General features: G+C 37.9%; 1 pseudogene; it reads right to left on the bottom strand.

Annotated features, from left to right (window-relative positions):
* Window positions 1–116: 116 nt before the first annotated feature.
* The window catches only part of LOC107001497, a 44054-nt pseudogene continuing 18904 nt past the window's right edge, over window positions 117–25266 (bottom strand).

The raw sequence follows: 25266 nt of genomic DNA, 5'->3' as shown, positions 1-25266 counted from the left end.
AACTGCATATGTATATTTACATATCTCAGACTTACTAATGCTGAAATTCTAATACTTCAGAACTTTGACCATTAACATGTTGGTAATTGAAGGGTACATAACAAGTCCTATAAACATCAACGAGGCCTGATGGAGGGAATGACACCGCTCACAAGCTCAATTCCTTCCATAGTCGTGTAGGTTGTAGTGTGTCTGGAATTAGCTGAAGTTGGTGATGTGGAAACATCTAAATCCAGTGCAATATTGTTATTGTCAATTGCTGGAAGCATGCAAGTTGTATTCTCTAACTCTCTCACCACCTCCAGCATAAACGGTCTGTCCTTTTGTTCATCCAGTGAACACTTGACGGCCAAATCCAGGAATTTCTTGACACAATCTCAGGAATATGGACCCATACTTTTGTCTATTATCGAAGACACCATCCCTGATTGGCATGCTGCGTTCACCTGTCAGTAGTACAAAAGTAACTTTTCTTACTTTCTCTGTTAACAAAAAGAATGACACTAAAACTATTTGGAGAGTTCCACAGTTTTTTCTTTGACTGTAGTTTTTTCCTCAAACTTCTAAACAGTTTGAGCTTTAATTCAAAATGTCTGATTCACATAGGTGTTGATCTCGAACTCTGATTTTCTGCCATTTCTCATCTTCTAGGCTGGTGAGCTAGTACTAGTTGCGGATCAGCTTAAACATTGAGGATTTCACCATTTTTATTTAGGTCAAACACTTACTGGATACTATTAAGACAATGGACATGTTATTTGTGCTGATCTCAATTTCTAACTGTCATACCATTTTATGTCAAACACATCCAACTTTGGGAACTCATCCCTAAGCATTCTACAGTAAGAATTAAGGGTTGGGCTATAACAGCTTTCTCTACTTCATTATTAACCTTTCTCCAATTAATTTGGTCCCCAAATATGGAGCACCTATAACAAATTCTGGGAGGAGTGGTAGGCACATTGCCATCAACATATCTTGGCATGCCTTTGAGAGCAAAGTCGAGATCCATAAATATCTGGAACCCAATTTTGGAGAAATGTAAGAACTAAGAAGAGATTGACCAGACGGAGATCATATTATTTGTCATTGGGAGGTAGACTAACTTTGATAAACTGTCCTATATGCTCTACCAACTTACATGTCGTCCCTATTTCATATACCTCATACAGTGGTTTGAAGGGTGGATAGAATCAGGAGAGATTTTCTGTGGCAAGGTAACAAGGAGAAGAAAGATAACCACCTGGTCAAATGAAAGAATATTATCAGAAGCAAAAGACGGAGTGGATTAGGCATCAAGAACCTTAAGGACCAGAGCAAAACTCTTAAGGGGAAATGGCTATCGAGATACCCTCAGGAGACTCAAACTTTATGGTGTAATGTCATCAAGAACAAGTATGGGGAGCTGGACAATTGGGTAACTAAAGAAGTCACTTTTCCTTATGGTGCTAGTCTTTGGAGATTCGTCCTACTAACCATGTTAAATTAAGTCTTAGGCCTAACTCACACACCAAAAGCTAGCTCAAAAAGAAGAGGATTGTCCAAGCCTTAGAAGAAGTACACCCATCTCATTAATCACCAATGTGAAATATTTTGTTTTGACACCCCACCTCACGCCCAATGCTTAGCATATGACGCGTGGACAATTTTTGATGTTGAAGTGTGTGATCATCTCATAAGCTGTTAGTTAAAGCAGACTTTTATTATATAATGATATTTTGAAGACTCCCTCTCACGTGCGGGCCTGTTCTTTTTCATGGGCTAAGCACGTGAAATTCTTTTTAATTTTGGGTGGCGGTGAGATTGGATCGCAGGACCTTTGCCAGCTTGATATACCATATTGAAGTGTGTGATTATCTCATCTAAAAACTTTCTTTCAAAGGAGGGACGGGGCTATGATCTCTAGTTTTGTTCTGGAATCAGAACAAAAAATGTAACTAAATAGGCGGTGAGCCGTTCAGATGAGACCTGCTGCCATTAGCAACTTTTTTTAGTACTCCTTGAGCTAATCCCTTATTGTTTCCGAGCATTAAGATCAAAAATATGTTTATTTGCTAATATGATCGTCAGTCATATTTCAGTAAAGATTTTAAGTGGGTTTGCTTGGACTATGCTATGTATGGATGATCTTTTCTATATGGTATTAGAGCAGAACACATGTTACCCAATATTGTTGGGGCCTAAAAAATAAAAAAGTTGCCCACGCACTGATGCTAAGCACTGGGCGTAAGGTGGGTCAAAAATTGCCCAAAATTACCCACGCACCATATGCTAAGCACTAGGCATGGGGTGGGGTGTTAAAGCTAAAAGTCCCACATTGGTGATTAATGAGATAACTGGACTCCTTATAAGACTTGGGCAATCTTCCTTCCTTTTAGCTAGCTTTTGGAGTGTGATTTAGGCCTATGACGTAATTTAACACTTTTAAATTCAGTCTACTATCAAGGTACATAATGGCAACATGACTTTTCTTTTGGTTAGACAAATGGATGGGTTCTAATAGTTTACAAAGCTTATCTCCTGACATCTTTGCTTTTGCTCAACATTAAAACTAAACAGTTGCTGAAATGAGGACACCACATGGAAGGGATTTGTCATCAGAAGACATTTAAATGATTGAGAAAGTCCAAGAGAACTTTTAAGGACTACAAAGAGGAGAGTAGAGGATTGCTTATAGTGAAATGGGCATAGCAAAGGCATATATACGGTGAAAGAGGGATACAAGCTGACAAACCAAACTAGAGCTCAGATTATTAAGTGGACTTGAAAGCTCATTTGGAAAGCCAAAGTACCACACAAGGTGGCATGTTTCACTTGGCTTTTAGCTAATGAGGCTACTTTGACTCTTGACAATGTGGCAAAGAGGGGAATTCCACTGTGCAACATATGTCTTTTATGTGGAGTAGATGTTGAGACAGTTAGACGTATCTTCCTACACTGTAAAGTCACTGACCAACTGTAGCAGATTTTCCTCAATCTCAGAGGCATCTCATGGATAATGTCTAGTAAGATTGATGATACTCTTTTCAGTTGAAAGAAACAGAATTGCTAGAAACAGACACAGATAAAGAATTATTCCTGCCTGCATTTGGTGTTCTATATGGAGAGAGAGGAATGAAAGATATTTTGAAAACAGGAGCAGCAATGTGCAGGAGATCAAACTTAAATTTATATTGTTGTTTTGCTTTTGGTGTACAAATGTTTGCTTAAATGAGACTGAGTCAATTTTAGATGTTTTAGGGTCCATATAGAGTCAGGATCAATTTCTTTTTGCCTTACTCTATTGTAAATATGGTTCTTCCGGTACTACCTAAGTACAAATATCAATTCAATTGTTACCACTTTCAAAAAAATTTTTAAGGACCCAACAACTATATTGATTCGTATGTTGTATCTCAATTTCATAAAATAGATCAAACTGGAATTTATTGAAGTTCTTATTAAAGCGATAAAAGAACTGAAACTCATGAAAGCAAATTCCCTCTACTGCTTAGTTCAGATCCATTAGCAGACACCGAATATATCTATAAGAGCTATCAAATGTTCCCTTGAAGATTTTGGTCTTCACTGGAATGCTAAATAACTTAAGGGGGAAAGAAGCAAGTACCTCCCGGACGATGTTCCTTCCAAGAAATAGGTCACATCCCTGTTAAAAGCTCCAGAAATACAATACCAAGGCTATAAACATCACTTTTCTCTGTTAACTTGTGAGTAAAAAAGTACTCAGGATCAAGGTAGCCCTACACAAGTGTCAAATTTTGGCAACTGTCATCTATCTTTGGAGAAGCAATGAGAAAAATAATTGAGAAGGTAAAAAGCAATATTGAAATACTAGGGGATCATAGTATGTGTATTCATGATCAAACTTCAGATAATGAACTCTCAAGAGGAAAGGCAAGAAGACAAGAACAATCAAGCAAGTGTGTGTGTGAGATAGAGATACATAGAGTGATTTGAACAAGATCATCCCCAAATCATACTTTTTCCTTTATATTAGATTCAGTAGTGTAACTTGATAATTGAATCGAAATTTGATTAGTTAGGAATAAGCTGGTAGATATCTGAAAATCAAAATTTACTCATTGTTAATCACAAAAACAGTGACTGATGTTTGACCCTAAAATTAATGAGACATGATATTCTGAGTTTGCAAGCCATTTCCGCAGTTCTAATATTTTCCCTATCAAACACATATGGGTTTCATTCCATAAAGTATTCAGATGGAGTGAAGATTCAAATTTACTATTCACCGTAAACAAGTCTTAACGATGGCAAATATTTGCTTTGGGAAACACTAAGATCTAATCACCAGATTTTGAGAAACATGATTTTAGATTGTTACCATACAGGACAAACACTTTTAGAGAGGGAATTTTTTCGGTGTCATGTCTCACATGATAAAGTTGACAGACCATCAGATACATGTATGTAACTGCTAAAGAAATGTATCTTGGGCTTAACTCAACCCCAAAAAGCTATCTCATGAGGGAAGGATTTTCGAAAACCATTTAAGAAGACAAATGTTCCTCCCACCAACTGATGTGAAACTCCCTCCCCCTAGATTGCCAGGACTGGATGTCTGTAGCATGGACACTGTAAGGTGGGGGCCAACATCAGGTAAACAAGCATTGGGTGGGTTGACTCTGATACCATGAAAAAAGGGGATCCTCAAAGGTTTTCTTAGGCATCTCTAAGGAGTGTCCAAGGTACCCATACACATTAGAAAACTCTAAGGGCAGTGCACAACCTCAGAGATAACGTTGACGCCCAATGAGTGTTGGAGGCTCGATGTATGGCCAGATTATGCCCTGTGGGCTGTGGGAATGATAAAGATGAGCACTCCATGAACCACTGTTAAGAGCCTCGTGTGTTGACTTGTGAGGTTGGCTTGGGTTCAACCTTGAGAGCATGTTGTCCTAGACGTGTAGTTATGGGACAACGTTGCATAATGCGGGATGGAAGTATGTCACGAGGGCTATGTTTGGCAATGATATAAGTCAACCATGGGTATATTATAAAAGACGCACATGGAAAAGGCCAAGAACATAAGAGTTTCCCTACTCTGGTAAAATACAAGCCTTGTGCAAAAGCATTAGGCAAGTGTCAAGCTTGAGGATCGGACCGTGCACGCAGAGTGCCACTCAGTGCCAGGGGAGATACTATTATGTCCATAACCAATCCGGGTGCACTGACAAGACCAAACATATCACATGTGCTACAGGAGTATGTCAACAAGTCAAGGCTAAGTCCATGACACCAAACAGGCGGCACCACCAAAGGCAAAACTTCGCCATAGGCACAGAGTTAAGCCATGAATCTTGGGACAGACATAATGCTGGTTTGTAGTCAAATGGGACTATGTGCGTCACACGGGCTGTTAATGGAGGTGTGAAGGAAGATGGAGCTGTGAAGGATATCAAGACAAGTCTTTAGGAACAAATGATGTCCTTTGGAGTTTGGATCAATAAGAAATACCCATTATGATTCTCTTACCAAAACATATCATCTAGTGTGACTTATTTCTTTAAAGCACAAAAAAGGGGGCAGATGTGTTGCATGCGCAACTAACCTCCCTCGTGCGTGGTGAGAAACCTTGAGGGGGATCCTCAAGGGCCTGCCTAGGCATCTCTAAGGAGTGCCTATGGTATCCATACGAGTTAGAAAACTCTATGGGAGGCACACATCTTCAAGGTGAGAGTTGGGCGCCCAATGAATGTTGGAGGCTAGGTGTATGGACCGATTATACCCTGTCGGCTCTCTGTGGTAATGATAAAGACATATGTGCCCATTGAGCACTCCGGCACCATTCTTAAGAGCCTTGTGTGTTGACATGTAAGCTTGGCTTAGCTCTGATACCATGATAAAGAAATGTATTTTGGGCCTAACTAGACCCCAAAAGCTAACTCATGAGAGGAGGATTGTCCAAGACAATATATGGAGACAAATTTGCCTCCTACCAACCAATGTGGGACTCAACACTAACTACCTTTAAAATGTGTCGAAGTATGTCACTGGAAAAACATTTTTTTAAGACAATTATTTTGTCCATCAATTTTACTGTGAGATGTAGACTCAAGTTTAAACTCTGCAATGATTGATGGAGGTGGGGAACACACGAAAGGGTGGAAGAAGGTCAAACGTCCATTATTGAAGTGCTTAAGAAGATGAATATATCACACTGTTGAATAATTATTTTGATAGGAGATTTGATCCATTTAATGAGACAATTTCATGCATATGTTAGAATGAATATAGAAAAGTTCTCCCTATTCTCCGCCATGTTTATCATTGATTTTGAAGAATATCAAGTCCAGGTCTCTGGTCATGCTACATAGATTTCTTAAGTTGCAGGTCTTATTGCAATGCGATTTTCTGTTGCAGGCTTCAACATATAAGACGAGTAAAGCCTTATAGGAATTCCTTTCACATCAGTTGATACATTTCCACTCGTTTCAGCATCAGGTAATGGTGCAAGCCTTGAGATTCCAAAATCAGAGACTTTTGCGGTGAACTTGGACTCCAACAGTATGTTATTTGCGTTGATATCACGATGGATTATTGGAGGATCAGCTTCAGTATGGTGGTAGAGAATGCCCCTGACAGCACCGAAAGCAATGTATAACCTAGTTCCAAGACTCAGATGTTCCTTATATCTAGCTGTAAAAATAAGTAAGAACTTAAATAATCTTATTTTGGAGATACCTGTTTGATATTCACATTGGATTTCAAAATCGAAAAACATGTACCTTTACTAGAGGGACATCGTTCACTCTTTTTTTCTATAAAAAATAGAACACCGGAAAGAAAAAGTGAAAAGAGGAAAATAAATGTGCCTGATTCTAACAAAAGGAAGTCAAATGTCACCATAGCGAAGGAACGATACATCACATACCAGAGAGAATATCATGTAAGGAACCATTTAGCATGAACTCATACACCAACATCTGCATGCACATGAAACCAACTATTACAAAAGTAGAATAGAAAACTACAAAACATAATATCCTTTCTTATCCTTCCATCTGTTTCTTAATAATTTGATTAATTTTTCAGAAGACATGCATTTCACTAATGCAACCAGTGTATGCATGCAAGTATAAGGGATGTAACTGATGAGTGGCTCAGATATGGGAATGTTGGTTTAACTTAATATTTAGAGATGTACGTACTGTAGACTGGATTTTCTCACAAATTGAACACTTAACGTGTGATAAAAATTGGTGACAAAAAAAGATATATGATGAAAGTACTATCTCAGAAGACTTCAGTTTGAGTTTACTTTAAGTCTTTAACAGAAAGAATCAGCTAAGTCTATGAACTTTGCCTGCAATTTAACTATCACTTATGTGATGCTTGTCATTTCTTTAGCATATGTATTAATATCAAATAGATTTCTCTAAGTTGTAGAAGGTGATTGACGTTATGCTTTATTGCTTCTGCGCACTAGCAGCGAGACATTCAAAATGATCAACAAGGCACAAATTTTCATTTTGGCGTAGGTGTTCAACCAGAACTGAACAATCAGATTGCGACTACTGAAGTGAGACAATCACCACAAGAAATATATATATATATATATCAAAGGCTCACGATGATAACTAAATTTAAAGTCTACAGTTATACGAATTGATAAAAATGGGGGAAAAAAAGAAAGCAAGTTTGAGGAGTTAGAGCATATATATTGCAAAACAAGTTTTCACATTCTGATGAATAAATAACAAATAGTAACTTTCTTATTCTTGACGTCAAACATATTAACGTAAAGACTGTATTTAATCTACTTTTTTTTCCCGCTACTTCTGTTTCTTCTCTTGATTAGCAGCTTCCAACATTTTTTTTAGTTTCCCTCATTTGCAGCTTTCAACTCCCTTTTCTTCTCTATGTTGAATTATGTGATTTCCTTTTTTTCATCCAATCTCATGTGATTACCATCCATCTTAATAAGGTGGTCTTAAATAGTATTATATAATGACCTTTAAAATTCAACTTTAATTTCGAAACTGATTCCTGTGTAATAGTGGGGATTGACCCTTCATATTCAATTTTTATTCTATACTGTGCCTATTCAAAATGCAAACATTTATTCAGTAATTCTTGGTAACGTTTTAATTGCCAAAGAACTATTATTATTTAATTTATACATTCCAATGAATTCGGTCTATATTAAATTATTTTTTCCAACTTTCTATCTTCTCTCAATTCTGGACATAATTAATTGATAAAGTAAAGAATTTGATGTAATCTTTTAATGGAAAAAGTTTTTAAAACAATGATAACTATATACTATTTAAGTAATAATTAGATATTTAATTAAATTGTATTTTATTTTAAGGGCAAAATAGTAATCTAACTTTAATGTTAGGAGCTTCCCACTTATAATAATATATATATGTTGTGTATTATTTTTCCAGTTTAGAGAATCTTACTTGTTCAATTCCTTCATTACAGTATCCCACCAAAGAAACCAGATTTCGGTGATGCAAACGTGATAATAATTTTATCTCAGTATAGAACCCTTTTTCCCCCTGTAATGAGCCTTGCTGTGCACGTTTTATTGCGACTGTTGTGCCCTCTGCCAAAATGCCTTTGTAGACCTCACCATAGCCTCCTTGGTGAATTATAGTTGTACTACTAAAACTGTTAGTTGCTGCCTCTAATTCCTTAAAACCCAATGCCTTAACACCTTCTATTCACATTGGAAATTTTGGCACTACAAAAGAAATGAAAGAAATATTACTATGAGTTCCAATGTAAGGAAAAAGCTTAGGTGATGATAGCATGACTGTTTTTTTTTTAAAAGATGGTGCATCAAACAAGATTGGAAGAAGAATTTCAAAATGTCTCTAAATAATTTTATCAAGCATAAAGCGCTTTAAATATCCAACCTGAAAAATAGAAAATCAGCAAAATAAAATTCAAAATCCTAAACTTTCTCAATACTCCTTTTGGAAGTGCTTTAATATGGACAATTATAAAATTTACAAAACGTGTTGTAAAAACTTATACATTTCATAGGAAGACTTGAACTTCACTCACCAAATTTGATAGTTCTCACTACTAAAAATTTGTGGGGTACTCAAAGTGAGATGATTACTTGTCATGTGGTTGAAAAATGGGTTTGGCAGTTGCATGAATTAAAACTTAGTTGAAATTGGAATTGGTTGAAATAGCCATGCTCTTTATAAATAAGCACATATTAAAAATGGGTTAGAAAATAAATATGGGTTAAAAGTGGTTGAAAGTACTTCTTCAATGAACTCACATATTCAATAAGCTCAAAGAAAGCTTTGACACCACTGTTAACTTTTTAAAAAGAAGGTTCCACCAATTTTTTTTGGAAGTAATAAAAAATATTTTTCAATAACTTGCTAAGTATAGAGGGCTTTAAATAGTAACTTGAAAACAAGAATTCTGCAAAATGAAATTCAAAATCTACACTATCTCAACTTACTATAGCAAACTAGATTTAAATTTAAATTTAACAGAAGACTCCTCCTACAACTAAACTACTTGTTATTCCTAGTAAATCTGCAGCAACAAAAGCAATTTTCAACATTGACTTCAATGCAAATAAACCTTTGATACAATAGTTAGCTTCAACTGATTTTGTTCACTTTATAAATATCAATTAATTACTGTTACTATCTATTGTTCTCTGTACTTTGACTATCATATTGTTTTGTGTAATACTGTTTTGTTACTATATGTTGTTTCTTATACTTTTATTATTTCTTTTTCTGGACTACTCTGGGCTGTTTTTTTTAGTTGAGAATCTATCGGAGACAACCTCTCTACCTTAGGGTAAGGTAGATAACTCTACCCTCCTTGGACCCTAATTTGTGGGACTACACTGTGTATAATGTTTTTTTGAGAATATCAATTAACCCTGACTAATAAAAGAACATAAATTGTAGTCTAATTAATGCACAAATAGCAGACGCATTACAACAAGGATATTACTTAGCTATACACGCCCATCACACTTTCTATTTATTTCTTTTCCACTTTTTAGTTTTAGGGGTTATGGGGCATTGGCGGAGAGCTTATTGTCAAATGCAATATTCACAAACTATGCATAAAACTCGTAAAATTCTCTGGCCATGTGAGGAATTAAAGCACCATACTCTCTTCTAAAAAGAAACTTAAAGTAAACATCAAGCAGTATCATAGTTAAATTACAAAGAAGATGGTTGACACTGGAAATTCTGTGTTACTTCTTGATTAAATACACAATTAAAACAAGAAAATCACAATAAAGATGAAAAAGAATGGTTATTGGCATCTTTTTGTTCTATAGAAGCTGGAAATCGAAAATTATAAGGTGCGAAGTTTGTGTTATATGCTTGAACTGCTCAAAAAGTGTGTTTCACGACCTCATTTGGTGATTCATAAGAATATCCAAGAAAAGTTAAGTCTATAGACTACTTAACCAGCAGGTCCTAATGGCGTGAGTGAAAGAAATGGAAAATAAGCTCCCCATAGATGAGGCAAAATCACATATGGTAACTGAAGATTAACTCATATGGTTGATCTTTTGAAACATGGAACCTTCGATGCATTTTAATCAACACGCATATTATGGCTATAAGTAGCACAACTGCAGCACATATGGACCCAAAGACAATTACAACTACAGTGCCTCTGTTTATTCTGCTTGCCCCTCCTCCCAACGTGGGGGGTAAAGGGTTGCAAGAAGGAAAATATTTAGAATTTGATCTTGAGAAAGCAGGAAGAAGGACAAGAATAGAGCAAGTTATTGGCTCTCTTATATGATGCAAAGTATTTTGAGAAAGGTCACAATGACATATATATTCAGGACAAAGGCTGTGTTGTCGGACATCTTTACATAATACAAAAAAAAAAGTAGATCTTTGTTCTTCTTACAAAGATTCTTCTAACAGAGTCTGTATCATTAACAATAAAATTATTCTTTACATAAAAAATTAAACAATAGTAGGCAATACCTCTTGAATTTCTGAATGGGTCTGTAGATTTTACTTAATTAATAACTTATAGTAATGTAGTCAAAAGTATCTAGGAACCACAAGCATCTCCTGTCAGGTTTGCAATGTCTACGAGGATGTTAACATTTAAGATTATATCTTACTTATGCAGAAACACAATGGATCTGGAGACATACCAGATCTATATCCCATGGCAGTGAAATTGAGCAAGTCATATGGGCCAAAGACATCACTTACAGTAAGATTAAAGGTGGCAAATATGTTTGCTATCCGTACTATCACACTGTCATTAAATTTGGAAAAATCATTGGAATCATTTATACGTGCCCTAAGCCTAGGACCATTTTGCCATGCAACGGAATGAATGTATATTTGATAAAGATTCAAGTTAACACTGTCTTTTATCCACTGCTCAAAGTCACTGTAATGTGGAGGGAAATCTGAAAAGCTAGGGCTTCTTAAACGAAAACCAACTCCAAAAGGTGCAGCACAAAAGCAGTCATCCGCTAATGTTGGGACATGTTCGAAATAATTGTTGTAAGGCTGCTGGGCTGCACAACTTGGAATGAGATTGTTCAAGATTCCATACTCTTCATCTCCATCTTTTGATTTACAAAACTTGGTAATCTGACGCTCATTTGCATTTTCACAAACAAGATTTCCATAAAGCCTGAAAGTTATTATCTAGTGTCATAATTTGATGAATGCTTAATCAGAAATTTCAAAGACTGATAAGAAGAACAGGAACTTTCTGCCATTCAAAATATTTGCAATTTAAAATATTAGTAAATGGGTTAAACCCATCATATTATTAATTTCATTTGGTGCAACCAGCAAATATGACACACAGTTGCACAAAAACATGCATAATCTAGCAGGTGAAGCTAGAACACATTTAACCGAGATAAAAGATGGGCAATTTGTTTTTAGAATTAAACATAAAAGCAAATATATATTAGGCTTGGAAGGTACCACTTGGGCATGAGCTCCATCATCATGAAAAACTTGTTGATTCTTCATTATGTAACATGTTAAAATTTCTATCGAAACTCAGTCTGGCATATTACTATCGTCTATCAGGAGAAACTTGAATGATAGGGAAGTAGAAGGTTTCTGTCAACTGATGCAACAACTGAACATGTGCTTAATTGATTGAGACAAAACAGACGTGTTAGTTGAGTCCATAACATGGATAAATTATTTCAATCAAAAGTTCTTCTAGAATATTTCTACAGCAGAATAATCAGGGTATTCCTTACTAACCCTGGAAAATGATCTGGAGCACCAAGGCACCTTTGAAAGCAACCTGCTTTGGTTGGTTAGCATCCATGGATGCTCGTTTAACCAAAATAACCTGCAAAGCAGAGGCTATTCCATGTGCAGCAGATGTTTTTTTTGTAACAGGGAGCAGGAAACAGTTAAGCACTTGTTCCTACGTTGCAGTTTCTCAAGACAATGTTGGAAATTATTTTTGAACATTATGGGTGTGTCTCTGGTTATATCACAGGATCAATAGTCTTTTGGAAGTTTGGCAAGCTCAAAGAGTAAAGGAAGAGCGAAACATATATGGAGGTTCATTCCCATTTGCATATTTTGGACTATTTGGTTGGAAAGGAACAAGACTTTCTTTGAGGGAAAAAGACCATAGATCGCTAGACTAAAAAATAAATGTATCAAAAACTTGTTCTTTGGTGTTATAGTAGTACTTTAGATAGTAATAACAGATAGTATTAAATAAATAGTATTAAATAATATTAGTATTTACTGTGTACTAATCCTAGTCCTATTAGGATTAATACTCCTTAATCCTAGTCCTATTAGGATTGGTACTCCTTCCTATATCTCCTATATATATCTCCCATGTATTCCCTTATTAGGTTAACACTTCAATACAATCAATATTCCTTCATGGTATCAAGAGCCAGAAAACCTAGATCTTCTTTTCTCTAGGTTTTTTTTCTCTCTTTAGGGCACCGATCGTTCCCTCTCTTCTCCTGGGCGGCGGCAGCCATGGCCACCGAGGTGGATCCTCTCGATTCACTTCCTTCTGGCGTTAAACTCCTTCTCAGGCATCTTCATGCCCTGATTCCCGAAAAATTATCAGACATAAATTACCCTACATGGAAAATCACCGTTCTTACAGCCCTTGAGGCCAATTACCTTCTCAAATACGTCGATGGAAGCACAGAACCGCCGCCGGCAGTCATCACCGCCACGGACAAATCAGAAAAAACCAATCCGGCCCATGCCGCCTGGAAAGCCGTGGATGGCCAGATCCGATCATGTTTGATTGCGGTCATCTCTCCCACGGTTCAGAAACACGTCCGATCCTACACAACTGCTTCAGCCCTGTGGACGGCCCTCGCAACACGCTATGCATCAATTTCCCACTCTCATATTTTTCAATTGCGTGATCGTCTCCACACAATTACCAAAGGCACGAAAACTATGGCGGAGTATTTAGACGAGGTCTCCACCATCATCACAGCCCTCGACACCGTGAACGAAATCATTCCCGAAAAAGATCTCGTCATGTGCGTCGTTCGGGGGCTCCCATCAGCTTACTCCTCCATTAAACAGGCGGTTCGCATCAGTCCAACGCCCGTTGACCTGGCTACTCTCTCCTCGTGGCTAAAAAGTGAAGAAATCAACGTGGATCTGGAGAGCAAACTTCTTCTCCGAGAAGCCGCTGTTATGGAGCCGGCCACCGCCCTCACCGCAAGCCAGAACTATCGCGGGGGGCGTGGTGGCGGCCGGCAGGGGAGCCGCGGCGGCTACGGCAGAAACAGCGGAGGCCGCGGGCGCGGCGGTCGGCAGGGCAGTCGTCCTCCGTACGACGGTCAGCAGCACGACAGCAACAACAGCCTGCACTCCTTCGGCAGCGGCGGGCAGTCATCTTCCAGCGGCGGGCAGGGCACTTACGAGCGGGATCGTCCAACTTGTCAAATCTGTCAGAAAACAGGACACACCGCTGTTCGTTGCTGGTTTCGGTATGAGGAGAGCCGAAATAGTGATAACCGTGCCAATTATGCATCTCAAGCCGGCCCTTCCTCTGAATGGCTGTTGGATACTGGGGCCAACATGCACGTTACTTCTGATCTATCCAAGCTTAACGCTCCAAATCCATATCATGGCTCCAATGGTATTACTGTTGGCAACGGTGAGTCCCTTAATATTTCTCACACTGGCACGGGTACCATTAAAACCCCCACCGCTATCTTTCACCTAGGTAACCTTACCCACGTCCCTTCTATTAAATCCAATCTCCTTTCAGTTCACCAATTCACAAAAGACAATAATTGCTCACTCTTGTTCACCTCTAATGATTTTCAGATCCTAGACAATACTACCAAGAGGGTGATTTTTCAGGGCCCCTGTGAGCATGGTCTGTACGTTCTTCCTGGCACAAGTTCGTCTGCCCACCCAGTTTCAGAAAGCGTTCCTGTGGCTCCGGTGGCTCTTTCGGCTGATGGCCACAGTCTGTTGTGGCACAGTCGTCTGGGTCACCCGTCTACTCAAATAATAAATTCTTTAATGTCTCAATTAGGTTTTTCTTCCATTCATGTAAACAATTGTGACTCCTGTTCAATTGCTAAATCTCATAAATTACCTTTTACTTTATCTGAGAAGCGTACAACTGCACCTTTTCAACTTATTCATTCTGACCTATGGGGTCCTACTGCTGTTCCTTCATTTGCTGGTTTTCGCTATTATATTTGTTTTGTGGATGATTTTACAAAATACACTTGGTTGTACCCACTAAAACACAAATCACAGGCATACACCACCTTTGTCACTTTTGAAAAAATGGTCAAAACACAATTCAATTCTCATGTTAAACTTTTTCGAAGTGACAATGGAAAGGAATATGTCAATAACATCTTTGGCCAGTTTCTGCAATCCCTGGGAATTATACATCAAACCTCCTGTCCATACACTCCCGAACAGAATGGGGTGGCTGAGCGTAAGCATCGCCATCTCATTGAAACGGTGGTTACTCTTCTACATCAATCTCATCTCCCTGTCTCCTTTTGGGTAGAAGCTCTAGCCACCGCAAACTACCTCATTAACAGAATGCCCAGTCACACTCTCTCCAACAAATCACCCTATCAACTCCTTTACCAAGAACTTCCCAATTATACCAACCTCCGCGTCTTTGGGTGTCTTGCCTACCCTTGGCTACGCCTTCATATTACTCACAAATTACAACCCCGATCCCGTCCTTGTATTTTTTTGGGCTATCATCCTACCTCCAAGGGTTATCGCTGTCTTGACCCACAAACTCATAAAGTCTACATATCTCGTCATGTCAAATTTGTCGAAAATGAGTTTCCCTACGAGTCTATTTCCTCCTCCACAAATACATCATTCATTGGCGTCCTTCCCCTTTTTCCAACATACTCACAGGGTCCCTCACCACCTTCCCCCACACCTCCACCCACTACCCAACCACCCCTCATCACCCCTTCGACCGTCACCCACAATACACCCGCAACCACCACCCACACTCACAACCAACCCGAACCACCCCATACCCACAACATCTCCAGCCCGATCCGTTTTGGGTCCTTCCCGGCCACCCCCGAATCACCACCGCCCGTGCCACCCCCCAATACTCATCCCATGTTAACCCGTGGCAAAGCCGGTATCTTTAAACCCAAAACCTTTCAGGCTACCATACTACCAAATACACCCCTTCCCGATAGTGAACCAACAACCTACTCTGTTGCCTCAAAAAATGCTTATTGGCATCATGCGATGGATGACGAGTTTAAGGCTTTGACTGATCACAAAACTTGGGTTCTTGTACCTAAGCCCCATGGGCGGCACCCAGTGGGCTGTAAATGGGTGTACAAAATTAAAAACAATGCGGATGGCAGTATTTCCAGGTACAAGGCTCGTTTGGTTGCTAAAGGCTACAATCAGGAGTATGGGCTTGATTACTCCGAGACATTCAGTCCTGTTATTCGGCAGGAAACCATTCGCCTGGTACTGTCACTCAGTGGGCTGTAAATGTGGCTCATCAATCAGTTGGATGTTTCCAATGCTTTTCTTCATGGCATGCTTGATGAAACTATCTACATGACGCAACCACCGGGCTATGTTGATCCCCGCTTCCCTCAACATGTTTGCAAACTCCAGAAGTCTCTGTATGGGCTCAAGCAAGCCCCCCGTGCTTGGTACACACGTCTGAAAACGTTCCTCCAGGGACTCGGCTTCACGTGTTGCGTACACGACACGAGTCTGTTTACTCGACATTCAGCACACGGTACAGTCATTCTTCTTGTCTATGTAGATGATATCATTATTACAGGCTCTACTGCAGCTCTCATTCAGGATGTCACTCGAGCTATGCATACTACCTTCAAAATGAAGGACCTTGGCCCGTTACATTATTTTCTGGGAATGGAGGTTTCTCGGACAGGCAGCGGCTTGTTTCTTCATCAGTCAAAATATGCTCGAGATCTGTTGCAGAAAGCTGGACTGGAAAAATGCACCAGTCAACCAACACCGATGGCAGTCTCTTCGTCTACGAATGGAGCCGACACCCCCTTTGCCGATATCACCCACTTCCGCAGCCTCATTGGGGCTCTACAGTATCTGGCCATTACCCGTCCTGACATCCAGTTTGCTGTCAACCGAGTTGCTCAGCGCATGCATCAACCAAGTGAACATGATTACCATTGTCTAAAACGCATTCTCAGGTACATTTTTGGCACTCTTGGTCGTGGTTTACTCATTCGACCCGGGGACTTGGAGCTTCGGGGTTTCTCAGATTCAGATTGGGCGAATGATAAAAATGACAGAAAATCTACATCGGGGTTTCTCGTTTTTTTGGGGCCGAACCTGATCTCCTGGTGTACAAAAAAACAACCCAAGGTCTCTCGGTCCTCGACTGAAGCTGAATACCGCGCCCTTGCTCTTCTTGCTGCTGAGACCATGTGGGTCACATATATTCTTCGCGAACTCCGCGCCACTCACACTGTTCCTGCTCTCTATTGTGACAACAAATCAACCATCTGTGTGGCCAAGAATTCCGTCCTACACACCAGAATGAAGCATGTTGATACCGATTGTCTCTTTGTTCGCGATGAAGTTCAGGCCGGCACCATGACTGTGCAGTATGTACCCACTGAAGAACAACCGGCTGATATTCTCACCAAGCCTCTCCCGAGCCGACAGCACGATTACCTCAGTTCCAAGCTTCCGTTCGCTTCCGCTCAGCTCAGCTTGAGGGGGGATAATAACAGATAGTATTAAATAAATAGTATTAAATAATATTAGTATTTACTGTGTACTAATCCTAGTCCTATTAGGATTAATACTCCTTAATCCTAGTCCTATTAGGATTGGTACTCCTTCCTATATCTCCTATATATATCTCCCATGTATTCCCTTATTAGGTTAACACTTCAATACAATCAATATTCCTTCAGATAGGATGGACCAATTTTTGGATTTCTTAGGGGGGAGCATGTAGTATGATTGTGGAGATGTTGTAGCTTTGTAGTCCTGTGCTATCTTGGTTTCATATTAATATAAATTTTACCCATCAAAATAGTTTATGATAACAGTGGGTGAAAACATGACTAATTGAGTTGTTAGTTGATACATGGCTTATATGACCATCTGATGTTCATAACTCACTATTATTTGTAAATCAAAGTATGAACTGGTTGAAAGGCATTTTATCTGTTCATGTATTCCATAACTCTAGCATTTTATCATGCTTTCAGATGATGTCTCATGCATTATATACTTGATAAATCATATGGTTAGTCTGATGGGTTTAAGAGGCCGAAATCGAACGAAAGGATGATAAAGTGATTATTAGATGGTTCTAAGAAACCAAATTCTGGAAGGAGTGATGATACTATTTTACCCAATGGGTCTACAGACTGGATTAAGGGGGCAGTAAATGGACCTTGCGAGTCCTATATGGGTCCCGACTACCTACTGCAGGAGTTTGTGTACTGGTGCATTGTCCATTGAATTGCATCTCATCTCACATCACTTGCATTGCATTGGTTATCATACTTCATATTGATTCTTACCTCTTTGGTTAGCATTATCTGAAGCTTACTTGCCTGACTTGGTGAATTTTGACTAATTCTGATAATTATAACTGCATTGCAGTGTTATCAAAGGTGCGCTTTAAGCACACTTAAGCCCTGAAGCGAGCCTCAAAATGGGTTGAGCGTTTCGCCTCGCTTTATGTGCGCTTCAGTGTCGTCATCAAGATTCTAAGGCAAACGTTTCCTTGCCAATGAGCCTCGTATCAAGAAGTGGCACTAAGTAATTGATATTTCACTTTATCATAAACTTTTTTTCAATTTCTTTGGTCATATTTTTGTCATTCATGTTTATAATTATTAGTTTTAGACTAAACATATATATTTGTATTCTTTTCTCCCTTTGCGCCTTTTTTCATTAAAGTCCACACTTTATTTGTGCTTTGCGCTTAAAGCTCTCACGAACCTTACAACTTTTTTGTGTTTTTCGCCTTTGATAACACTGCTGCCTTGTTCATTTAACTGTTTGGATTCTTTACACTTGTTATTAATATGGTTATTGAGAAGTGTGAAGGTAAGCATTTGTGCTGTTTAGGGTCGATTGATGATGCTACTGAGTACACATGTTTCTTATACTCACCCTTGTTTTTTGCACCATTTGAGTGCATATTTTGTTCCGAGTATTAGTGATAGGTGATCTTGCATCTATTTGGTGATAGATTGGAGTATTCAGGGTAAGCTGCTTGGTTATCCCACAACACGTGACTCCATTCCTTTTATTTATTTCTATCTATTCTTTTTGGACAGTCGTAGTACTTATAGAGAATTGTAATCCTACTTTAGAAGCTCTTGTACTTGGGACACCAGGTTTTAGGTGGCATATCGTGTATTTCCTGCAACACTTGTTTTTGCCTTTTTAACCAGTTTTCCTTTCAATTTCGCAGTTTAAACTGGATATAAGATTGTTGATACTGTGGGCTTGCTTTTCTCTTTTCTTTTTAAAATGAATTTTCTCGCTTATGATTCCAGAACTACTTCAATTTCATTATTCAAGATATAATGACACCCAGATTTTTATATATAAAAATAATTACCTATATTCAAAATAGAATACTGAAGTGTAACAAATGAGAATGCAAAATAGAGCCTATTGCACGACACATTTTCTCCCTTGAACTTCCATTTTCTATTTAGAGTTTTCTTTTCATTTGCATTAATTAGTGTGGAATACACATGCATTGTACGTGTCCAAGAACTAGTAAATAGAAAAGCTGAAAATTAAAAGTAACACAAATATGTATGTTCAAAACTAGCAGAAAAATGATCTTACATAATGTCGACATTTGGAGGAGGATCAAGAATCCCTGAAATATCTGAGAGTAAATTACGTTGAAGGTTCATGCACAAAGAAGATCGACTGGATCAGACTAGAAATCTGAGAACTTATGAGGGCCACTTCTTAGTCAGGCATACATTGGTTTAGTAAGAGGAAAAATACATGCTATATTACCTCTAGCAAAACAAAACACCGGACACATTATCCCTTACTTTAACTTTAGAGAGATAGAAAAGCCTTGTTGCTAATAGACATATTATTCCATATCTGTACTTTATTTTCCTGGATACCTTCTTTGTCTATCCAAAACTACTTAAGCACTGAATAACTATCAAACTGAAATTGACACATAAATTTTGGTTGATTCTCTACAAAAAGCTTTTATCTGTATCTTATGGTTAACATCTTTATATAGCCAACCAATTGTGGGGAAGTATACACCACAAAAATGAAAAATAAAGTTCTGATAAGGGGAAAATAAACAAATGATACTCTTACAATCTAAGTTTTGCATCTGCGGAAAATGTTTTATTCTTCCAAATGGTAGTTGGCACAAAATCACTTAAGCTATTATTGTTGAGTGACCTACAAGAAAAATAATTTTAGGAAAGGAAAGTGTCAATACTACAGCTATTATAGTATCGGAATGAAATTTGAAATAACCTGAGGATTAAGAAGCAAAGATTGAGCAAATGAAGCTCCTTACAGCCTTTGCAAATTTGGAAGGGCAAAAAAGTTCAAAGGAATAGAACCATTAAGCATGTTTCCTGACAGAACGCTGCAATCATCATCAAAGTAGTTACTTCACTATCGAGAGTCTGATATTAGCAAGTCTGAGTCACTCAAACATCAAAAAGAAAAGAGTTAAAGACAGTAATTCCATTAGACCACCCACGCACAAATACTGATAGAGAGTGAGGGAGGGGGAGGGGAGAAGAAGAAGGGAGTGAGATTAAAAGTTGGTAGTATTAACCAGAAAGATTTAAGCAGTTTAATATTTTAACAGAATCTTACATGGTTGTGATATTATCAGACAGCTTATTGGCAGGTATATTTCCCGTGAGTTGGTTTCTGCTAAGGTCCCTGACATGAGAAACTGCATCAGATGCATTGTCAGTGGTTGTAAACTTAACTTTCTATCTTTTGAGTTTTCAAAGCAAATTGAATGGAAAATGAGTTCAACTGCATCCGGTAAATAAAAACTATTAAGAAAAATTTAGCAGATATCAACATTATAAGAGGTTATATTTACAAGAACATAAGCTTCAAAATATGGTATAATTGGACAGAGGAATTTCTCAATGAAGTATGCTTACAAGTATAGGAGGCCTGTTATTGTGCTCAAATCAGGAATTGTTCCTTGCAAGTTGCAGTTCCTAAGACTCATGCAGATTTGATGAAATAGTATGCAGAATATTAATTAAAGAATGGTGAATATAATCATTAGATAACCACAATAAGCTTCATAATATAGTATTGAGTTCCTCCGTCAGTCTTAGATTGTCACTCCATGTTATGTCAAAAGGCCACTGCCAAAGAATGAAAATAATGTTGTAGCCTCTCATTTATTGTGAGGAGGAGGTGGGAAACCCTTATTGACAGTACATTGATGTAATATGGAGAAAACTTTTTTGAATATCCCCTTTTGTAATTCTAGCACCTGAAAAGGTCACATCACAAGGGAGAACATATTTATTTCTGATTGGTCACTGGGACTTGTTTTCTGATCAAAGTTTGGGATAAAAATGGTCTTTAACCTTGAGTGATGGCAAACATCCTTAGAAATTCCATATTCTTGCTAGGTGAAAATGGGCATGTATATCATCAGACAGGAAAGGGGACATAAACCAAAAAAACCCTAGATATTAGTAACTTACAACTTCACAAGTTTGGACATATTGCTGTAAGAAGCTGGAACCACAAAGCCTTCAAAGTAATCGTTGTCAAGTTGACTGCAAAAGTAGATATTGTGAGGGGGAAGGAGGTGTTGAGGTTTGTTTATTAACGCTGAAATGACATTAAATTGTTGAGAATCTAGACAAATTGAAACAACAAAAGCTTAAGATTTCAAAGACAGGTAACACAAGATCATTAAGCTCGGCATCTGTGTAAGCTCTGGTGGAAGGTGACTAGATAAGTTGTTGTTGTCCAGAAGGTTGTAATAATGCACATCAAGTAAATCCAAACATGAAACTTACTAGTATTTATATATTGTTGGATAAGGTGATTCTTACAAGTGTCGAAGAGGTAGAGCAGACAGCTCTACAGGAATTTGACCGCTTATTGAATTGTTATTCATATGGCTGCATCCAAAAGAAGAATGATCAGTACAGAAACTAAACACATCCATGCCACCACAACCAGTACAGTATCTTTAGATTCTACTGAGAACTCACAAATGCGCAACTTTTGGCAAGTTTGCAAACGATTTTGGTATTGGTCCTGATATATCATTTAAATCCAACTGAAAGTTAGCCTAATTAGGAAGATAACCGAGCTCTTCTGGTAAAGAACCTGATATGTGATTTTCACTCAAAAGCCTGCAAAAACAGAAGAGTGATAGTTGGACTGGAGTTTCCAATGAATGTGCACAATCCATATATGCAGACAATATGCAAGTTATTTATTAGATATCTTCATCTAAAACATCTGTAAGCAATAGTACGTATTGTTAACAGTGAGGTATATGCATATTCGGGCTTCAATTGAAGCAGGGATTCAGAAATGTTGATTGAGGCATATATGGAGAAGTGAAATTCTACTACATGTATATGTGACTTCTCATGATAAAGGTAAGACTTCTAGTTGGATAAAAGCCATATGAAAGCTTCATTTCTCAATCAAGACAACATAAATGGATAGCAGTCAATCCTTGTAGCTGCCAATAGCTGTCACTAGTGTTATGTATGATATTTAGAACTTCCATCAGATAAGTTCAAGTAGTTAGATACTTAGTTCTGTAGATATTATACCAGAAACTCCTGATAGTAAATAAAGCATGAAATCCAAACCATCACTTTATCTTTCAAGATTACACAACAGACAAGACCTAAAGTTGCTGAGAATCATCACTATGTGCCTTACATGGAAAAAAAATTATATACTATTATTCTGTTCTGCCTTCTACAGATTGATTAGCAATTGAATGACATTGGAAGGTTCTATTTTGACTTCCAAAAATTAAAAGTGTCTCCTTCTATTTCACAAATGCAGAGTACTCCCTCCTTCGACTTATATGACACTCTTCCTATGTTGTGACGTCTCATAATGTTTGATAACATTCAATTGTTTTTTCTAAGAAACAACTTCCTCTGTTTCAATTTATGTGTCTTACTATCCGTTTAGTCAATTTAAAATAGAATGTCACTTAATATATTTAGAATCTCTTTAAATCAAAGATCCTACGTGGAATATTTAAGACCAGAAGATCAAAGAACATTTTGGTACATTACACACATTTTTAGTTTTAAAATCACAAGATTCAGAAGTCTTTCAAAAACCTCATTCCAAGTCAAACTAAGACACAGAAATTGAAATGAAGGAAGAAACTTTTTTATAACCTCTATCAAACTAACCTTTTTAACCATTATTTTAATATTTCTTCAATTAACAGTTTAACACTATCATTTTATGTAATGTACTTTCTTATTCATTTCCTGATCACTTATAACAAAATTCACTACGATAGAAAATAGGTGAAAACGAGTTTATGAAAGGTAAAAGAGGGTCGGTGTTTTTTTCTAGCACTACTCACAAGAAGTCTACAACTCTTTGCAAACTTCAGTCTTACACTCACACGAATTTAACTAAGTATAGAATTACATTACTAAGTTTATTCAGGCAACAATAATCATAACAACACAATCAACATACGGGAACTCTTCCCAACCTTTATTAATCTCAGAATCAATACAAGGACAAATTTTGTCTAAGGCCAGAATCAGTCTCTCTTGCTTTAGAAGAAATTTTCACCTTTTAAAATTTCTGCACATGAAAGTTACATGCGACAGTTACAAACGGCATTTACAAGCGACATCTGTTCGACACTTGTCATCACAGGATTTAAACTAATGTTTCCAACAACTATATTTCTAATAGATAGAATATAATTCAAATTACATCCATATCCAAACGAAATAACAATATTCTAACACTTTGAATATTTCAGCGTACATTTCAACACTTAAAATATATAAGCCTGCTTCCTACACCTAGAATATTTCAGCTGTCCTCCAACACTTAGTTTTATTTCAACAATCCATGTGAATGCCTTTGTTTTTCCATCATCAAGTCTTCACAGCCTTGACTCGTCAAACCAACACATTGCCTTTTCGATAACTCCTGCCCACACGTAAGCCTTGCACGTTCAAGCTGCTTTGCCAACACCTAAGTACCTTGAACCTTTATTGTACTATTTTTCCCTCATGCATGCCAAGACCATGCCCAAGTCCTTGTCATGCCTGCACGTAGTTAGATAAAGTATTTTACGTGTCTAACAGACCACCCGCACCACTTGAACTCGATGTCCTCATTGAGACTGTTTTAAAGTAGTCATCGATTTGAGCATCAAACTGCCATAAGTCCTTTGATTTCTCCTAAACTGCATCAGTAGCACTCTTGCTTTTCTAATGAATCAAGAATTCTATCTTTGTATTCTTCTTACTTGTGCCCAAAACCCGGTGATCAGGGATCTTTTCAATTTCAGCATCAAACTGTGTAGGTACTGATGGAGGAGGCCTCTTTGACCTGTTTCTGTCCGGATCATCTGCATCTGCAAAGTAAGGTTTCAAGAAACCCACATGGAAAGTGGGATGAATTTTAACCTTTCTAGCAGTTTCAACCTATATGCAACTTCGCTCACTCGTTTCACCACTTCAAATGGACCATCATAGTTTGGAATTAATCAAACCCCGATGCCTAGTCTTACTTGCAATCTATTTCCAGATTTGTGGAGTAAGTTCCCACAACACTTTTTCACCCACATTAAACTCAACTGAGTGACGATGTTGATCAGCATACTTCTTCATGCACCGTGAGCCTTGCGCAAGCTATCTTGTGCTTCAGACAACATTTCAAGTTTGTCCTTTGCAACCCTGTACGCTGCTGGACACTTTTCTCTGATTTTTAGACTTAGCAACATCCAATGGCGTTATAGGTTGTTTGCCTAAAACAATTTCAAAATGGCTCATTTATGTTGTAGATGACTTGTGCAGATTATAACAAAACTGCGCAGTGTCTAACAATGCAACCCAATTCCGTTGACTTGCTATCACATGGTGCCTCAAGTATTACTCTAGTAGGTGATTAATCCTTTCCGTCTGTTGATACGCTCAAACTTACTTCTCAAATGAGAAGTAAAGCGGTCGCGTCAAGTAAATAACCCAACTAGTGAGGTTGGTATCGTTCCCACGAGGAAAATAGTCTAGACTTAACTTCAACTTGTTTATTACTATTGTTTGGTTGATGACTTCCTTGGAAAGTAAAAACATAAAAAGGGGGGTTTGTATTTCCTAATGATTAAAAATAACTAGCAAAATCGAAAGAGACACTTAACGGTTTGAAAGTTGGGTTTTAATCAGTTAATCAAAGTAACTAGGGTTTACGTGTTCCCCACAGGTTCATAACTCGATAATTCTAACTATAACAATTCTTTCCTAGTATCTTGCATGCAAAGTGATAAGTTATGTATTTCTAAATCCTTGGTTCGGCATCTAGAAAATCTCACTCTGCACCTTGGTCCGGCTACGTGTGTTGCTTTCCTAACCCTTATCTTTACCTCATATTAAGCATCGTATTCGATATTTGACTAAGTTATTACCTCGTACCAATCAATACTAGCCTATTAGATAGTATACACTAAATCTATGTTAATAATTCTTTTCCTATTATCTACCTCCTTGGTCCGGCAAGTAGCATTAAGGCGAGTTCTAACGTTGATCATCCGTTAAAAAGA

This window comes from Solanum pennellii, chromosome 10 (assembly GCF_001406875.1).
Source record: "Solanum pennellii chromosome 10, SPENNV200".
NCBI lineage: Eukaryota > Viridiplantae > Streptophyta > Magnoliopsida > Solanales > Solanaceae > Solanum > Solanum pennellii.
Note: the sequence above shows the minus strand (reverse complement) of the source record. Positions and strands in the feature narration are given on the sequence as shown.